Consider the following 13593-nt stretch of genomic DNA (forward strand, 5'->3'; position numbering starts at 1 on the left):
ATTATGTTTTCCACACCATCAACACACACACTCACATACACTGCTACTTCTACACCACCATCCATTCCACATAATACCAAACATCTCCTCTCTACTCCATTTCTATTGCCTTCCCCTCCACCTTTCATACTTCCAGTTCTCCTCCTCTAGCATATCTGCAGCTAATAATGACAGGTCAATTACCATCAGCTTTACAGTCAGCTAGCCTTCTCTCCTCCTTCAGCAAGAACCTCAGCTAATTTTCAAGAACAGTCTTGTTTCCAGCTGTGGAATGATGTTAGTAGCAGCAAAGACTGGAGTAGGTCAGCAAAAACAAAGAAAAAGGATAACACTAAAAGAAGCTGTGTCCAAATACCTGCTACCACCACCACTACCACTACCACCTTCACTGTTATTATTTACCATTAGCCATCCCTCAACACCTTCATCACTAACACCATCACTCAACTTCTAGGATCTTCACCACCAGTATCGATGACTATTACTGAACCACTGCCACTATTCAATGAGCAATACTTCTACCACCTGACCACCACTACCAATAACATCAAGAGGTTGCCTCTACATGGACACTCGACCTGCTAGAAATAGCAGTCAAATTCTCTCAAATTACACACAAGAAGAAGAAAATTACACTAAGAAAAAGAAAAAGGAGGACAATATGTTCTCCATTTTTGTAAAACTCTCCAAATTTAGTTACAGTGGGATGGTCGTGGTTGAAATGCTTTTGATCATAGGTGGTCTGCTCAAGCAGGACTGACCTAGGGCTAAACAATAAGGATAACAGTAACACTACTACCATTCAATAACCAGCCCTTCCATTACCTTACCATCAACATCAACAACGCTAACCTTAGGCAAACAACAAATATTAGCACCACCACCATCATCACTTCCCTCTCCACCATTTAATGACCTACACCCACCCACAAACTCAGCATCATTAGAATGAACTTGTTGACCTTTATATTATTCAACTTAACATCATAACATTGAAAATGTTATCCTATTAAAAACGTCTGGTAACAATGAGTCTCGGGTGCTTATATATTAAAGAATATGGAATAGAAATTGACTGAAAATGAATTAAAACTTTCCAGTAAACTTTTAAATGCTGTGACATTTTATTGTTCAAACTTCTTTTTATTCCTTTACTTAATTAATTTTTAATTAATTTATTTTTTCCAGTGAGGTTATTTTATTGCTTCTTGTACTACTGTTTGTTCAGCTATATAAACTCCAGTACTTGACTGCTATTTTATTTGTCACCTCTTTCCATCCCTGGAAAGATGAAAGACAAAGTTGACTTTGATGAAGTTTGAACACATATCCTAAAGTGACATGACTAAATACCACAAGACATTTTGTACAACACTATAAATCCACTTACACACCAACCTCAAAATATAAAAATAACAATAATCCTTTCTTTTATTTTTCCCCCTGGGCTTATTCATATATACAATAACATGTTATAAGAAGGGTGACATAGATGTGTAGGAAAGATAAAAGAATACAAATAAAACACAAAACCACTCTTGATCCCATCAACTTCTGCTTCTACGTATACTTCATCCATTACTTATATATGAGGGGGTGCTGAAAAATTCCTGGCTTTAAGGGTATTGTGAAAGGTGTGGTTGAAGGTCCAACTTTCCGAATTCTTTTACAGGGATTAGAAAAACTGAAGGACCACTGCAATAAGTGTATGAATCTGAGAGGGGAATATGTTGAATAAAATCATAATTAACTGATCCTCCTTATTTTCTTTTACCCAAAGCCAGGAACTTTTCAGCACCTCCTCGTACACACATGTATATACGTACATGTGTGTGTGTGTGTGTATGATGAGCTTTTTCAATCAGTGACATTTTTATTAAATAAGTACCAGTTGAGCACTGGAGTCGATTGTAATCCATCTACCAAGTCAATTAATGAGGCTTTGGTCAACCCAGGTTTGTAGTAGAAGAAACTCACTCAAGGCGTCATGTAGCGGGATTGAACCAGAAACCCATTTATTGGAAAGTAACCTTCTTAACCACAGATCCATGCCTGCACCTGAATACAGAAAAAAAGAAAAGAAAATGATCTCAAATTACACTCACGTATCAATATTATTATTGATGTATAGTAATATATATTGTCTTCAAGATTGTTTAAATCAGTGGTTCTCAATCTGTTTGACTTTGTGATACACTGAAAACTGAATATAAAAATAGTTTCTCTCTGCATGGAGAGCTTTAAAAGAAACTATTTTATTGTTAAGCATAAGAAAAGCTTTTGTTTATCTTGTTTTGTTAATCAGAGGTGCAAGTATAGTTGTGTGATTTAAGAAGTTCAGCTGTAGAAACTCTGCCAAATCAGATTGGAGCCTGGTGTGGCCTTCTGGTTCACCAGTCCTCAGACAAATCGTCCAACCCATGCTAGCATGGAAAGCAGACATTAAATGATGATGATGACTTCCCAGTCGTATGATTTCTAGTTCAATCCCACTGCGTTTTCTACTGTAGCCCCAGAAGTCCATTGTATATACAACAGATATAAACGAGGATAACTTGCCATATAAGCAATGTCCCTTGATTCCAGTCAACTGTGACAATATGTTTGGTCACGAGGGAATATTACTGTGCCTGAAAATAGGTGAGGGTTAGTGACAGGAAAGAGCATCCAGCTGTAGAAATTCTGCCTTGATAAATCCCATCTGACCTATGCAAGCATAGTGAAATAGAAGTGGTGGCAGCAGTAGTAATAATAATGATTTGAATACAACAAACTTATGATAATATATTTTTCAAAATGCTGGAGCTCTAGTTTGGACTTCCCTAAAGCCTTAAATTGTATTTTGAAACACCGACAATGGCTCTAAGTACCCCTTTGTAACACACACCAGTGTACAATGGCACGCTCTTTGAAAGCCACTGGTTTTAGTGAATGAAGCAATGCAATAAAATATTAGCTATTATGCACACATACACAAGAGGGAAGACACTTTTTTCAGTTTCATGTGAATGTGTTAGAAAGAAGTGAAATGTTTATTAATCTGATTGCCTTATCTATGAATTCCAAAAGTACAAATATTCCTCAGCATCATTAGAATCAAACTCAAATGTATCCAATACTGAGCGATGCATTCTGCATTATTTTCTGTCATGTTGAAATATTTATGAATTTACTGAAAGAACATGGAAAGTTGTTATGTTAAACAGCTTGCTCAAAGTTTTCATGATTTCCTAAAAGAAAGTGGCATTGATGTAAAATGATTTTGTTGTATTGAAAGTTATTATTGTTATTATTATTATTATTATTATTATTATTATTATTATTCAGTAGTTTTATTTTTATAACGTGCTTTCACTTCAATACCGAGCGCAGCTCTGTGTGCCTTGGGTATGTGCCGTGGTTTGCTGTGATGCTCTTATGGTTATTGTATTGAAAGTGTTTTGCGTAGGATGTGTGCAGTGCCCAGTAGTGCAATTTTCTGTATGTTATATATATTTGTTAGTCCTGGTGTTTTTGTTATGTATTTGTCTGAATATTTTTTTATCATACCTAATGCGCCCACTATGATAGGAATTGTTTCTGTTTTTAGACTCCACATTCAAGTTACCTCTGTTTCCAGGTTTTTGTATTTTGAAAGTTTATCCATTTCTTTTAGAGAAACGTCATCTGTTGGTATTGATACATCAATTGGAAAGCATTTTTTTTCCTTCATGATCATTGACATGGCCTTAATTTCTCTATCTGTGTGTATTGGCATACCCCATAAAATTGTTGCTTTCTTATTTTCTGTGACCTTTTCTGGCATGTGTTTGTACCATCTTTTTTTCTGTTGTTATTCCATAGTGTTGGCATAGCTTCCAGTGTATGTAGGTCCCAACTCTGTGTCTGCAAATATATTCCTTCTTAGGCAGGACTGGGCAGCCAGAGACAGTATGATTTATTGTTTCTTGTCCATCTCCACACATTCTGCAGTTACTTGTTATGTTTCTTTTCATTATATGTTTTTGGTAATTTCTGATGGGGAGGCTTTGGTCTTGTGCTGCAATTAAAAATTCTTCAGTCTCTGCTTTGAGTCCTGAGCTTCTCAGCTATTGCAGGGATTTTGCTTTGTCTATTATTATTATTATTATTATTATTATCATCATCATCATCATTACTACTACTACTACAGTAAAGAAGACAGTGAGTTGGCAGAACTAATAGCATGCCAGGCAAAATGCTTAGCAGCATTTCATCCATCTTTATGTTCAAATTCCACCGAGGTCGACTTTGGGTTTCATTCTTTCAGGGTCAATAACAGTAGCAGTTGAGCACTGGGGTCAATGTAATCAACTTACCCCCTCTCCAGAATTGCTAGCTTTATGCCAAAACTTGAAACCATTATTACTAGAGTAAAGGCAGCAAACTAGCAGAATCATTAGTATGCTGGACAAAATGCTTAACAGCACTTCGTCTGTCTTTACTGTCTGATTTCAAAGTCTGCCAAAGTCAACTTTACCTTTCGTCCTTTCAGGGTTGATAAAATAAGTACCAGTTGAGCACTGGGATTGATATAAATGACTATCCCCTTCCTCCAAATTTCAGGCCTTGTGCCTATAATAGAAAGGATTATCATTATTATTATTACTAAGGTAGCAACCTGGCACAATTGTTAGCATGCCAGGCAAAATGCTTAGCGGTATTTTGTCTATCTTCACATTCTAAGTTCAAATTCCACCGAGGTTGACTTTGCCTTTCATCCTTTCAGGGTCAATAAATTAAGTACCATTGAAACACTGGGGTCAATGTAATCAACTTGTCCCCTCACCCAAAATTTCAGGCCTTGTGCCTATAGTAGAAAGAATTATTATTATTGTTACTATAGTGTTACCTGTCATACGATATGTAACTTTGGAAGTATACTTTTGCTGTCATAGGTAATTTGATAAAAGTTGAACTATAATTATTTTATCAATGCCATATTTTTTGATGTTACCCATAGTGGCAAAAGTGTATTAATATTATTATAGAAATTGCAATAATATATTAATTTGGTTTAATATAAATTCTTAAGTTTGCAAATATCCTGGTGATTAATATAGAAATCTTTGCTAACAAGCAGGTTACTTGAAACAATGAAAACAACACTGGAATTTTAGACCCATGTAAACAGAAACATTGTCATGGACACATGCATATATAAAAATGACAGGCTTCAGCACGGTTTTCATTTACCAAATTCTACTCATAAGACATTGAAGCTGAAGTTGTGGTGGAATGTGCCATGCAGTGGGGGATTGAACCTAGACAACATGGTTAAGAAACAAACATTTTAATAACATAGCCAAGCTTATGCTTATATTATTGTTCTTGAATTAGAAGATTTGGAAGAAAGCCTGGGAAAATACCAAGATTTTATTTCTGAGAACTAATCTTCCTCCTCATGTTGGCACAAAAAATGATTCTGTGGAGCTGCAGGTTTATTATTTGATATCAGACAACCACCTGGAATTTTGTTTTCCAATGTAGAAATTGCCTCACATATCTATTTGGCTTAAATGCTTATAAATTGTAATGAAGAACAGTAATTTTCAAAGATGAAAACAAAGAACTATTATTGATCTAAGCAGATTGAACAGTTTCTTCAGTATAAAGAGAGAACATGAACTTCTAAGGCGGAAAGAGATATTTTTAGTTATAAAACAGATTTTCTCATGCCAACTAATGAAATATAATGTTACTGAGGAGGTGTCAAGTTTGAGCAAATGTTTTCATTGTTAAAGTTTTCATATTAAATAATCATTCTAAATATACAATAAAAAAATGCGTGCATATATATGTACACACACATACACACATATATATATATATATATATATATATATATATATATATATATATATATATGTATGTATATATATATGTGTGTGTGTGTGTGTGTGTGTGTATATATATATATATATATACGTACATACGCACAACTACACGCACATACACACACACACTTCAAACTGCCAGTCAAACACCTTTGTACTGACCATTCCCCTACGCAAATGTGGAGAAACACTACACAAAAGACAGCCACTCCTACTACTAAATTCTTCCTACAACAGTAAGCAACACAAGTTCACTCACACATACACAGCCAAAACCACACACACACACACACATAAACACACATATGCACACACACGTGCTATTACACACACACAGATCTGCAGCATGCACATATCCACACATACTTCCTCTTACACTCTCCTGTCTTAGAAAGAACTTTTTTTTACCCATTTCCTTCCAGTCATTTCAAAATGTAACCACATGTGAATCGTTGGTGATTTTTTCCACCGTCTTCCCTTCTATTGAACTTTCCTCTGTTTCCGAAGAAGAGCATCTGCTCAAAACGTTAAACCATTTTTCTGTCCACTCCTGAGCATCTGCTAATACACTACATGTACCATGTACTCACATTGTTCTTTTCTTGTGTCGGTTCGTTTATATATATATATATATATATATATATATATATATATATATATATATAGATGCACACAAACATACACACATCATTATCAACTTCTTTCTTATGTCCACTTTCCCATACTCACACGGGTTGGATGAAATTTGTTAAGGCAAATTTTCTACAACTGGATACCCTTCCTGTCACTAACCCTCATTTGTTTCCATGTTAGATAATATTTCCCCGTAACCAGATGTCACAGAAGATTGGAAATGAAGGACATCACTTGCATGACAGTGACATCTGTTTATAACTATCACATGATGTCAAGGCAAGGAGACAGTAACAGACACACACACTTATATATATATACACACACACACATACAATGGGCTTCTTTCAACTTCTATCTATGAAATCCATTCATAAGGCTTTGGTAGGCTTGAGGCTATAGTAAAAAGCACTTGCCCAAAAAGTGCAGTCCAGAGCCATGTGGTTGGGAAGCAAAACGCATACCACACAGCTACACCTGCACCCCTCTCTTTCTCTATATAAATATATATATACATACATACTTTTATATAAATATATATCGTCAGTGGATCTATATCCAAAAAAGAAGCACACCCTAAAGGATAAAGCAGTAAGGTATTTACATGCAGTTAAATATATGTCTAATCATAGAGTGACCGATGGTTTCACATCCATGGATGCAAAACCATTAGTCACTCTTTGACCTGACATATATTTAACTGCATATAAATATTTATATATATATATATATATATATATATATATATACATACATATTAGAGGAAAAATCAAAACCATGGCAAAACGAACTTCTAAAGTCATTTAGAATAATTTAATTAGGGTAAGGTGAATACTTGAAGTCTTACAACTGTTTCTGGGATAAACCAAGTTGGTTAGCATGTCTATGCATTGGGTATTCCGTCATCAGAGACAAGGTATGAATATTTTAGACGGGGAAAATTTACAGTTTACACGTAAAAAACACCATTCAAGTGTGGTCATTGCCAGTACCATCAGACTGGCTCCTGTGCAAATGGCATGTAAAAAGCACCATTTGAGCATGGTTGAATCCAGTACCACCTGACGAGCCTTTGAGCTGGTGACACGTAAAAGCACCTACTACACCCTTGGAGTGGTTGGCGTTAGGAAGGGCATCCAGCTGTAGAAACTTTGCCAGATCAGATTGGAGCCTGGTGCAGCCTTCTGGCTCACCAGCCCTCAGTCAAACCGTCCAACCCATGCCAGCATGTAAAGCAGATGTTAAACAATGACGATGATGATGATGATGATGATGATGAAGGAATAAAATTCACAGATTATAAAGAATAAAATAGAATAGATTACTAAAATAGAAGAATAAAGAGTAAAAGTAGTTAGAAGAATACAGGCAGGAGAATAATGTTCACAACTCATCTTTTTCCAGAGGATATGGATGTTGGTTGGTACTGCCATAAAGTGCCAACCAACAGATCTAGAATTACATTATCTAAAGCATTCCTTCCTTGTTGAAGACAGAGGTTATGATTGAAGGGAAATTACATTGGTATTTCTAACAAGTTAAATGACCACATTGAGACTCCTATTTCTGGCTCATAGTAAAAAGGGTAAAGACCCCCTTCGATCAAGAATGACCATGGAATTGTACCTAGAAAGTTATCCTCAGAGGCACAAGTCCAGGCAAGGTTGTTTATGGAAGACCAGCCGTCACCTATGCATACCAGCCTCCCCTCTCCATGCCACCAATGTTATCCAAGGGAAAGGCAAAGGCCAATACAGCTTGGCACCTGTGATGTCACAACTCATTCCTACAGCTGAATGAACTGGAGCAACGTGAAATAAAGGGTCTTACTCTAGAACACAACACACAGCCCAGTCCAGGAATCGAACTCACTATCTTGTGAGCCTGGCACTCTAACCACTGAGTCATGTGCCTTCACATAGTATACAATGGTATTCAGTCTATGCTTGTTAAGAAACTCCTGTTCAGTTGATCAACCTGCTTGACCTAGTACCTCAATAAAATGACTTTAAAATAGGGAATCATATGCTTTGGAGTTTACTTTTTTTAAATCTGAATTTTAGGAGATTATGCATGATGATTCTTCCACAAATCTGCATTCCTTTGGGATTTCCTTCTGTTCATATTCCCTGACTTATGTCTTTAGTAAAGGGTTCAAGCTAAACATTAAATATCTAAGCTTCAGTTTCCTTCATGACTTAGTGTAGCAAGGCCTTAATACACAATTAGCTTATCAGCAATTGCTTCTAATTTAGGCACAAGGCCAGATGAAGGGAGAGGTTAGGCAATATCATCGACCCCAATACATGACTGGTGCTTTATTTTATCAATCCTGAAAGGATGAAAAGCAAAGTTGACATCAGCAAAATTTGAACTTAGCACACTAAGTCTGGAAGAAGTACTATAAAGAATTTTGTCTAATGCTCTTATGGTTCTACCAATTCACCACCCAGACTTGATACAAAGAGTACGCACACACACAGGGCTTACACATAAAACACACACACATACATACACACAACACGCGCAAACACAAACGCACTATAAGGCAACAGAATAAGCCTCTATGCAGTTGTTCGACTTGTTAAGTAGAAATAGCAGCCAAATTCTCCTTCATTTCACAGCCTACCGTTAAAAATAAATAAAGAATGCATTGTATATGATAAGTATAGCGGGGAAAAAGGGCGAAGGTGTTATGGCTGTAATTCCTTCGATCACAGGTCTTCTTGGTAAATGTTGCCATGGGCTAAACATGACTTATAGAGTGAGGTAGGGAACTCTACGAGATGTCACTCTACCTACTAAAAATATCAGCTAAATCTCCCTCAAATTACATTTCTGGAAAAGGGATGGAACAGAATTTATAATGTACCGTATTATGCAAGAAATTTTATACGAGATAGCAGGGCAAAAACTGTAGAGAAAGAAGCGCTCATTATATTCGAATGTAAACAAGATTAATGGATAAAACATATATTACTGATCTTTAGGAACAAAGAAGGTGATCGCATTTAAGCAGAGATCGAGTAAATGTCGTAGTTCTAGATAGCCAATACCGGGCAGAAACAAGGGGTAGCCATGACTGGAGCGCCTTTCATTATTGGTCTACGTAATAATGACTCACTCGGGTCTAAACAACAACAGACTACCAACATCCAGCTAACCAAATATCCGTTCCTATCATATAACCATTAACATCCCAATTTTTATAACAAACACACATACTGGAGAGCAGACACCTTATGAAATGGAGTAATTGGAGAGTGGGGTATGCCGTACCTGGACTCGACAATTTCCTGGAATCTTGGAAAATGTTTGCAAAAATTGAATTCAAGCATTCACAGAAGGGAGCTTAACTGAAAGAAACTTTGGATCTTCTAATAAAATTCTTGTCAGATGCCCTAGAAGAGCAAGCATTTGCCTATTAAACACACCCATTCCAGCTAACTTTCCAACTGAGAAGCGCTATACACACATACATCGGAAGGTGGACTCAAACAAGTTTATACCTCACATCTTCTTGGCTGATATACTACCTCCAGCTTCAACCCATTTGCACTGGCCTTTCTTCCGCATGTCACTCCCACGATGTTTAAATCCTCGCTCCTTAAACCGTTTATTAAAAAAAATATATATCATTCAGACTTTCCTTTCTAGAACCGATTCACTTTGGAATTTGTTGGTTCACTTTGCCTCACCCCTAACACACACACTTCCTCGCCATTAAAACTAACCTGAAATAATTCAAAATATTTCCCCATTCAGACGAAGGGAAAGGACTGGAAATGATACGGATACTGTTCCACTACCATTGCCCACCTCCTCAGAGGAACCATTGAAAAAATGCTTGCCTTTCTTTCAGTCTTTCACACAGCTGAGTGTTCAAATATATGAATTCTTTTTTTCTTTTTTTTCTTTTTTTCATGTTTCATTTTCTTTCTCTCTCTTGCTTTCGCACATACACACACACACACTACTTGTTCAAACACATTTCTCACCTCTTATTTCATTCACCCTTCTGATCACACTCAGTAACTTCTCTCTCTTCACCCCCCCCCCATGATACTGGGTACATTTCATAAAACATGATTTCTCTCTTTCTCACGAATATAATTTATATTCATAACCATTGTCTTCTTTTTCTCTCACACACAAGGCAGGCATCATCTTTCATATAGATACGCTCTCCGACTTGTTTTCCCTTTTCTCACTGTCTCCCACACACGGAGAGACGAACTTTGTTGTTTTTGTTTCTTTATATATATATATATATATATATATATATATATATATATATATATATATATATATATATATATATATACACATACACACACAAATACAAACAGAAAGGCCCTTCATTTACATACCTGCACACATTACATGCATTCTCTCAGACAGTTCCTTGTTTCTTTCTCCCTACAGACAACAAATAAGCATAGCTTTACATATACACATGCACACACACAAACCGATATGAGGAGCTTGACAAAACTCATTCAATGTAATGTATAACCACTTATTAGTGTTATGATAGTACTGCGACTGTCGACACTGCTGCTGTTATCTATCACAAGCCGTATATACGTTTGTGTATGGTACTTAATGTATACAGTAGTTTGAAATATACACACCATACATGTTACTGAATACAGCAAACAAATAAGTAATTACTTCCCAAGCGCGCTTCTTTTCTTGAGAGCAAAAGCAGCTTTGTGTTGTTTACTTCCGGAAACAGTTCTAGTTTCGTGGAAGCATGACAAGAGATTATTATAAACTACGGAACATCGAAAGTGTAGCTTCGGTGTAAGTTATTTGTGTTTGTGCAGCGGTAAAGACAAAAAAAAAGACGATGAAAGAAAAGAAAAAAGGAAGAGATGGTAGTGTGGTGGATTTTTCGAATTTATTTCTTCTTTAGTCTTAGTAGACAGGAACAGTACCCTTGGACTGCTTATCTCCTGAGAAGGTACTGGAAGGGCTAGTAAAGGTTAGGGAATTTCATAAGTAGAACTGATTGGTACAGGTTGATTCATAGTTGATGACAAGGTTTCGAAACGACAATTTTTACGAGAAGAGACATATCTTCAGTAGATGCTACTAATACACTCCTACACTACTTCTATCTATTTCAGTTTTAACACTGTTGATTAGCACAATATACTGTTATTTAGACATATGGCATGTATTTTTATAGAATGATATTCGAACCTGCTCTTATTTTAATGTCCAACACCACTCTTTAGGGTGTGTATTTCATGCACCTCTTGTGTGATATAGTGCAGTGTTGCATAATATTGTACAATGTGCAATGTACAGTATTAAAGATGTTGTGTAATACATGAGAATCAATGGGTACACCTCCACTAATTTTCGTCTATTTCTTATTTTCCTCAGTATACACATACACACACGCGCATTTAAATCAAAGAAAATGTATCTGATTGAAACGATGGTATTACATTTTATTGTCCAACACTTTTTTTTTTCCAATACAACGCTACGTAATTCTGTTAACCTGGAAAAGTGAGACAAATTCTCGATCATATGAATTGGATAGTTCTGTAAATTTAGATATTTACAAAAGTAGGAATAGGTATTAAGTTTTGTTTTATTGAAGTATTTTGTGTCTGAGTATGCATGTATAAGCTTATACATAACACACGCACACACAAACACATACACACACACACACATACATACATACATAGATATATGCATGCGTGTTAACTGCAGGAACAAAAATAGAATATTCAGTACATTAGTGTGTGCGCGCGCGCGCGCGTGTAATACAGTTCAAAAATTATATCCATTGTAACTGAGTTTCGTGCCTTATTAAATAATTCATTAAGCAACATCAGACAAATAATTAACTTAACTAACATATCTTGAAATATTCATGACATACAAAGCATCCCTTCAGGTGTGCTGAGAAGAAAGTGTTATAAGGAGTAGAACTCATAACATGGGCTGTTTATCTTTGGGTAGAAAAATTGAAAGATATGAAAATAGTAGCAGTTAAATATGGGAGTTGTAAAAAAAAAAAAAAAAAAAAAGACTAACAAACGTGAATTGAGTTCAGGAATGGTGTAGGGATCCAGTAGAGTTGAAATTATTTCAGTAATATCAAGTAATTAAGTATATATGCCCGCATACGTATATATATATTACACACATACCATATATGCTGACGTTATTAAATCCAATGCATATAGAAGGTTTACGGATATCAAATCAAAATAGTAAAATTTCGTTTAGCTATGTAGAAAGAAAAAGGAATAAATTGAAAAATGTGTGTATGCTTAGTTTTAGTACCATTTAGTCAGATAATGACTATGAATTCCAGTTTTCTCGGTAAATGCTTGCCAAAGTGGCGGCATTTTGTAAATATCTCATATCTTGTGTTCAGGTAATTAGCAGCATGATTACGTTTTTTAAGTATTAGGCTCTTTTCATACATCACATCTTTGTATATTTATATATCGTATATTTTATTCTCGTTCTTAATATGGTCTTATAGAAGATTGAAATTAGTAGCATGCTCTTTCAGGTGCGAAATGTAATTCATCAATTACTGTTATATTCCTTTTTCATGTCAGAAGCAAGAAAAAAAAAAGATACGATTAAAGTATCATTGTTTAAATTTATTTTGTCATATTCATGTAGTGTTTATGAACCATATCAATGCTCAGTGTAATGGAGATGGCTTCTGCTTCAGCATTATATGGCTAATTAAGTGGGCATGTATTAGTTTTCCGTATGAACAGTTAACTTCAGTTAATTTTGAAGACTTATAAGTTATTAGATTGTTTATATTGATAGTACTTATAAATTATTAGATTGTTTATATTGATAGTACATCTACTCAATTTAAGATTGTTCCCATTAATAATTTTGTGTATTTATGGTTAACAAAGTAATGCTTATCAATCATGGCTAAAGTGCTCTTAGCAATATAAAATTTAAGTTTAACGAAAAAGGAGGTATAAATCAAAGGATCTAATAGCGTCCCTTCTTAATTTGGGATTGTGGAGGTTTGGAGTGTAAAAAAATTTTGTCTGAGTCCACTAGATTTTAGTGCTTTGATATAGCAAGTGATTGTCTTGTT

The 13593-nt window shown here is 35.5% G+C and overlaps 1 long non-coding RNA gene across 2 annotated transcripts; it reads right to left on the reverse strand.

Moving 5' to 3' along the window:
• Positions 1–1151: 1151 nt before the first annotated feature.
• Positions 1152–13093, reverse strand: LOC128249030 (uncharacterized). Of its 2 annotated transcripts, XR_008265128.2 has the most exons (3): positions 11123–13087; positions 1827–2058; positions 1152–1281 (listed from the first exon to the last, which is right to left on the reverse strand). It is a non-coding gene; the product is annotated as an uncharacterized LOC128249030 (long non-coding RNA). The 2 variants fall into 2 exon arrangements; XR_016243617.1 differs by lacking the exon at positions 1152–1281 and having other exon boundaries at positions 1408–2058; positions 11123–13093.
• Between the last annotated feature and the right edge of the window lie 500 nt (positions 13094–13593).

This window comes from Octopus bimaculoides, chromosome 11 (genome assembly GCF_046866305.1).
Source record: "Octopus bimaculoides isolate indiv1 chromosome 11, ASM4686630v1, whole genome shotgun sequence".
NCBI classification, from domain to species: domain Eukaryota; kingdom Metazoa; phylum Mollusca; class Cephalopoda; order Octopoda; family Octopodidae; genus Octopus; species Octopus bimaculoides.